Source organism: Triticum dicoccoides, chromosome 2B, assembly GCF_002162155.2.
Source record: "Triticum dicoccoides isolate Atlit2015 ecotype Zavitan chromosome 2B, WEW_v2.0, whole genome shotgun sequence".
In the NCBI taxonomy this organism is placed as follows: domain Eukaryota; kingdom Viridiplantae; phylum Streptophyta; class Magnoliopsida; order Poales; family Poaceae; genus Triticum; species Triticum dicoccoides.
This window is the reverse complement of record NC_041383.1, coordinates 690,812,013-690,819,295: the sequence shown is the minus strand read 5'-3', so window position 1 is coordinate 690,819,295 and position 7,283 is coordinate 690,812,013.

The window sequence follows — 7,283 nt, the reverse complement described above, 5'->3', positions numbered from 1 at the left end:
CCAGGGGGGGAGGGGCCAAGTGGGGAGGGGGAATGGGCCAGGGGAATGGGCCAGGGGTTTTCCCTTCCCCCCCCTTTTTTTGTTTTTCCTTTTTCCTTTTATTATTTCTCTTTTCTGTTTTTAGTTTACTTAAAATGCCAAAGCATTTTACCAAAATTAGTGCACCCCACCATAATTAGGTTAGCTATTTTAGACAACCCCCGAACATTTTTAGTCTTTGTTTTAAAACCTTTTATCTTTGCTTTTGTTTTGATTTTGAATTCGAACCGGTTTCGAACTAACGCGAGTTTATCCACAGTAACCGAGGTGACGTGGCAACATTAGTGGGGATTACTGTAGCATAATTACCCGGGCGTCACAATTCTCCTCCACTACAAGAAATCTCGTCCCGAGATTTAAGAGGGAAGTAAGGGGAAAGTTCTGGTTACGATATTCTAACGGATCTTCTCGACGAAGTTAGTTCCTTTCTTTGATGTCTTCAATCCTTTATTCCGATGCATCATGATAAACTCGCCACCATTTCTTCGTGAACTCCATCGTACTTACGAATAGGTAAGGGGTAGCTCTACAATGCAAGGATGTTATAAGTGAAAATCATCTGGGGGTATCCCCAGAATGAACTTATGAGTATCTCGCGAGTTGAACAAACGACACACATCGAGAGCAAAGTAAGACAGGGCGATAAGAAGTTTCAAGCGGATAGGCAATCGTTCATTGCCTGAAGCAGGGTGCGAAAGGGTTCAGAGCAACGGGTATAAGTATTGCGTCCGATACCAGAATAGATCTACAGGCAAGTGGCCCGTGAATTACATTCAAAGTCAAGCGTGAGGAATAACTTTGGGAACAGGGGGTGTACAGGAGAGTCAGGTTTCGATCCTGTGAAACTGTGGGTTATGGGCCCACCATGTGGTTAAAAGTAGAAGGTTGGTGACATCTTGCACGATCATGTAAGCAAGGCATGTTAGAGGAGAGTCTGAGGGTCATGTCGGCAACAACATAGGTACCAAGGGCGAGGGACGAAGAGAACCATTTTCCTGCTCGTTGAACGAGGCGGACCAATAGGCAAGGTTCTCGTCCATCGGTGGTTACTGGAATGTCATCAACAATAGTAATAGGGTCTTACTTACAGAGTGGTACAACGAGGTGCTTACCTAAGCAGGGGATTATCACTGCTTAGATTATATAGGTCACAAGAAGGGTCAAACAGACCCATGGAAAGGAAAATGTGATCATTAGGTTAAACAGAACAATGGAAAGGAAAAATGTGTTTAAACACATATTTTGGGGGTATATCCTTCCCAAGGATAAGCAGAGCATGATATCCATGACAGGATATAATGTAGAAAACCCTTTAGGTAGGGGGAGAGAAATTTCATGACATTACCCATACAACGGTGTTCGGATAATTGAGCAAGAAACATTTAGCATTGGGCTTCGGATGTTCTTGTTGAAAATCAGAGTATCGCAGACATGCTTCGAGATAGCATTGACATGGCCTTCAGGTGAAGATCAGACTTTGGAATCACGAAGGATCCATCTGGAATAACTTGTAGAATAAGTCTTACAATTTCCTCATGGATGAATGGATAACCTTGCTGAAAAGGAATCTATATTGATAGGTCCTCCAGCCGGGGGGGGGGGTGCTAGGCATGACATCATGTTAGCGGGTCATCAAAGGATCAACATCATAACTCTTGGAAAGGTGTCCCAACCATCATATCTGACCGAGATTCAGATCCGATTGGTGTCAGGATACCTGAGATTCAGGATGTCTGAGAAGAAAAGGCGCAACACAAATCGTTGAAATGGCATTGCAAGCTTCTCGGGAAATGAACTATGGGAGCGGGTTTCTGAAGCAATAGTTCACCATTAAACCAAGGAGAGGACAAGGAGGTGTCTGGTGAACTCAACGGCAATTCACCGAGATTCCCAAAAGATGGATTTCCACCATTAAGTGAACAATGGGATAACATTTGTTAGATCAAATGATATAAGGAAGTATGCTCGAGGAAAACATACATAATTAAACACTGGTTGAAGGGTGCGCCCGAAGTACGGGTTGGGTTGCACGACCAATGTTAGAATGGTGATTCAATTAGCGAAGGACTTAGAATGAACTATCGCCCATTCACTTCAAAGCAATAGGGTTGTTAGAAGTTTTGAATTCACATGTCATAGCTCCATTGTCGGTATTCCGGTTGAAAACAATACGGGGACCAAGGAATGAACGAAGATGGCAAGAAGTATTATGATATCAAGAATTATTAAGAGGTGGTGAAATTCTCACCACATTCTTGACAAAAAGAGATGGTAATACTTCCGAGGTAAGGAAGATCAACTGCTGGGTAGCAGTGATCTCAAGGTTTACACAAAACACGAACAAGTTGTGTTGAACGGAAGGCAATAAGGTGGTCGATGAGAACAGGAATCATCGAGGGGCAAGGATGGTATTACCCATTATGAATTCAATTGAATTCCTGGAAGAGCTCATAAGGTTGATGATGACCACGACACAATTGTCGAGAGATTTCATGCAGATGTAGTCAATCAGCGACGACATCAAGTCAAAGGAATGATGAAGCAAGAGGTTATTGGAACCACAGTTACGACACAAACTCGAACTCAAGCTTGTTGTTTAAGGTGAAAGGTTATGACGAGGAAAATCGACGTAAGGTTAGTTCATCGTCGAAAATTGGTGCTCCGAGAATAAGGACCAGGTAGCACCGTTAGAATCGTCACGACAATGATATAGCCAAACAGGCTAGGAATGGCGTGATCGGGTAACAAACTCGTACTTATAGAAGCTTACTGAAGAGTTGTTGAACCGAAGAGCGGACTCGGTTCAGTTATCGGTGTCTTTGAGTGTTCAATAACTCAGAGCCCGCGAAAAATTGGAATCGGTGGGAAGGTAGCACTTGATGAAGAACTCATAAGGAGTTATGCAGTTCCATGATAATCTCGAGATACCAGGGGGGTAATACTCGACACAAGATCAAAGTAAAGGTGGGACTGGTGTATTGATCCATAGAAGACAATTGTTTTAACTTGTCCGAGAAATGAGATCAAAGAAGAACAATCATGGTCGGAACCACGGTTGCAAAAGGCCAGATCCTAGATATAAGATGAACTTATACCAAGGGAATAATTGATTTTAAAAGAAGCTTCGATGAGAAGAGGTACATCGTGTCCATGGGCATGAACGCAAAGTTCAAGGTCGACTCCCACTTCTCCAATGCACAACCTTTCATTCACTTCTCGCGCTCAATGAAGTTGTAGTTTTGAAATTTTATCTGGCAAAATACCAGAAAAGTACGACTCGTGAAAACTTTCGAGTTCACACCTATTAAGGAAGGCATAGGTTCAACCCATTGGGGCATCTTAGAATCATATACCAAATCTTCAGAAGTAATTAACTCAAGCTCAAAGGCAGAGCATGGTTGAGAAAGCAAAGGATACAATTTACCAAAGGCATTATGTATCAGAGGAAGGGCTCACAAGGTTATTGAATATGAAGGGCGTTGTCAGATAAAATCCAACAAAGGATCTGGTGGTCCACAAGGGATCTGACGTGAGCATCGGTACTCAACTAGAGGAAGAAGAATGCAAGGAGATCAAATTATAGAAACAACTGACTAACTCAATTGTCAAATGCCAAGGAATTAAGATTTCCAAATCAAGGGATCAGAAGCAATGCTCTGATTAGGGATGGATAAGTTGAATAGCCTTAGGGTACAATCAAAGACAATTGGATTGGTCGAGAACCAATTCCAGTTAAAAGAATGGAAGCTCAGCCTGAAAGGTAATTTATAAGGATCAATGATGATTGCGTGTATTCGCAACATATTGAGTCAACAGACTCAAAATGATAATGACAAGGAATGTCAATAAGATTTCTATACTTATGGGATTAATCATAATGAAAGCAAACAAGAAATTCCAGAGCAATAGGTTGCTGAGGATTTTTTGAATATCGGTTGGTAATTCGAAGACTTTTGTGTAACACATGAACAACTGAGGGATGGGCAGATACTCGATAAATGCGAGAATTAACCGTAGGGGTATTCAAGTGACAAGAACAGCAAGGCAGTAAGCTCAAGGGATTATCGAAACCACGACGAGTTTCTCAGGGTATCTTGTAATAACAAGACCAATGGGGAATGATCGTAAGAATGGCAAGTGTAAGTAGTTATCCATAAGGATTTACCGGTGGTCGGGAATAGCAAAAGTGATGGGCACAAGGTCTCGAGAGAATATCAAAGAGTATCTCTGAAATCTTCTGGTGCAGTCGGTGACCATCTGGACTGAAGGGGCTCTCCGGGAGAAAGTATTTTCGAGAACCTAAAGTTAGTTTTTAGTAAAAATCGTTTAACCCGAATAGAAGAGGGTTCAGAATCCCAGAGTAAAGGTCGAGGAATAAAAGATCCTAATACCTCCCGATGGCGACGTGGGCCCATGGGCCACACAGCCATGTTAGTAAAAGTTTTTCAACGACTAGACTCGACTTCGGCCAAGGAGTGTGGAAGGGGCATTCCTACAGGCAGTCGGCTCTGATACCAACTTGTGACGCCCCCGATTCAATCGTACACTAATCATGCACGCAAATGTGTACGATCAAGATCAGGGACTCACGGGAAGATATCACAACACAACTCTACAAATAAAATAAGTCATACAAACATCATAATACAAGCCAGGGGCCTCGAGGGCTCGAATACAAGTGCTCGATCATAGACGAGTCAGCGGAAGCAACATTATCTGAGTACAGACATAAGTTAAACAAGTGTGCCTTAAGAAGGCTAGCACAAACTGGGATACAGATCGAAAGAGGCGCAGGCCTCCTGCCTGGGATCCTCCTAAACTACTCCTGGTCGTCATCAGCGGGCAGCACATAGTAGTAGGCACCTCCGGTGTAGTAGGGGTCGTCGTCGACGGTGGCGTCTGGCTCCAGGGCTCCAGCATCTGGTTGCGACAACCAGGTAGAATGGAAAGGGGGAAAAGAGGGAGAAAAGCAACCGTGAGTACTCATCCAAAGTACTCGCAAGCAAGGAGCTACACTACATATGCATGGGTATATGTGTAAGGAGGCCATATCAGTGGACTGAACTGCAGAATGCCAGAATAAGAGGGGGACAGCTAATCCTGTCGAAGACTACGCTTCTGGCAGCCTCCGTCTTGCAGCATGTAGGAGAGAGTAGATTGAAGTCCTCCAAGTAGCATCTCCAAATAGCATCTCCAAGTAGCATCGCATAGCATAAACCTACCCGGCGAACCTCTCCTCGTCGCCCTGCGGAAAAGCGATCACCGGGTTGTCTGTGGAACTTTGAAGGGTGTGTTTTATTAAGTATCCGGTTCTAGTTGTCATAAGGTCAAGGTACAACTCCAAGTCGTCCTGTTACCGAAGATCACGGCTATTCGAATAGATTAACTTCCCTGCAGGGGTGCACCACATAACCCAACACGCTCGATCCCATTTGGCCGGACACACTTTCCTGGGTCATGCCCGGCCTCGGAAGATCAACACGTCGCAGCCCCACCTAGGCTCAACAGAGAGGCCAGCACGCCGGTCTAAACCTAAGCGCACAGGGGTTTGGGCCCATCGCCCATAGCACACCTGCACGTTGCGTACGCGGCCGAAAGCAGACCTAGCCTAGTGGCGTTCCAGTCCAATTCGGCGCGCGCCGCTCCGTCGCTGACGTCTGAAGTGCTTCGGCTGATACCACGACGTCGGGATACCCATAACTACTCCCACGTAGATGTTTAGTGCGTATAGGCTCGTAGCCAGACTCAGATCAAATACCAAGATCTCGTTAAGCGTGTTAAGTATCCGCGAACGCCGAACAGGGCCAGGCCCACCTGTCTCCTAGGTGGTCTCAACCTGCCCTGTCGCTCCGCCACAAAGTAACAGTCGAGGGCCGTCGGGAACCCAGGCCCACCTCTACCGGGATGGAGCCACCTGTCCTTTCAGCCCCCTCGTCAGAATCACTTGCGGGTACTCAATGAGCTGACCCGACTTTAGTCACCATCTGTATAGTATGTATGTATGTATAGTATATACCCGTGATCACCTCCCAAGTGATCACAGCCCGATAGTATAGCAAGGCAGACTGACAAGAATGTAGGGCCAATGATGATAAACTAGCATCCTATACTAAGCATTTAGGATTGCAGGTAAGGTATCAACAGATGTAGCGACAATGTCAGGCTATGCATCAGAATAGGATTAACGAAAGTAGTAACATGCTACACTACTCTAATGCAAGCAGTATAGAGGAGAATAGGCGATATCTGGTGATCAAGGGGGGGGGGCTTGCCTGGTTGCTCTGGCAAGAGAGAGGGGTCGTCAACTCCGTAGTCGAACTGGGCAGCAGCAGCGTCGGTCTCGTAGTCTACCGGAGAGAAGAGGGGGAAGAAATAATGAATACAGAGCAAACAAAGCATCACAAAATATAACAAGGCAATACGCGGTGTTCGGTGTGCCCTAACGCGGTAGTAGGTGATACCGGTGAAGGGGGGAAAACATCCGGGAAAGTATTCCCGGTGTTTCGTGTTTTCGGGCAGAGGAGCCGGAGGGGGAAAGTTGCGGGTTCGATAGGTTAGAGGGGTGTGGCGGACGAACGGACCGCGAAACCGGATTCGTCTCGTCGTTCTGAGCAACTTTCATGTTGAAAACATTTTAATCCGAGTTACGGATTAAAAGATATGATTTTCTAAAGATTTTATTAATTTCTGAAATTTAATTATTTATTTAATTAATTCGAAAAAATGTATTAATGACGTCAGCATGATGTCATGCTGATGTCAGCAGTCAACAGGGGTTGACTGAGTCAACCCTGACATGTGGGTCCCGTTCGTCATACTCTATTAACTTAATTAGCCTAATCAAAGTTAATTAACCTTAGTTAATTAGGTTAATTAGTGGTTAGGGTTAATTAAACAGAATTAATTAGATTAATTAAATACTTAATTAATTAATTAATTAACTAATTATTTAATTAGTTTTAATTCATTTTCATTTTATTTTTATTTTTGTTTTAATAAAAACCGTTCTTTTTAGGGGGTGGGGCCCCCATGTCATTGGCCCAGGGCCAAACGGGTGCGGGTCCAATGGGCAGGCGGGCGACGGGCGCCCGTAGCCTGCCCGGGGCGGGGCGTGGCCGTGGCCACGGCGGGGTTGCCGCAGCGGGGCACCAGGAGCACCGGGGAGGCGTGGTCGTGGGCGCGGCGAGGGCGGTCGGCGCAGGCCACCGGGGCACAGTGGGGCGCCGGCCAACGGTCGCCGGCGC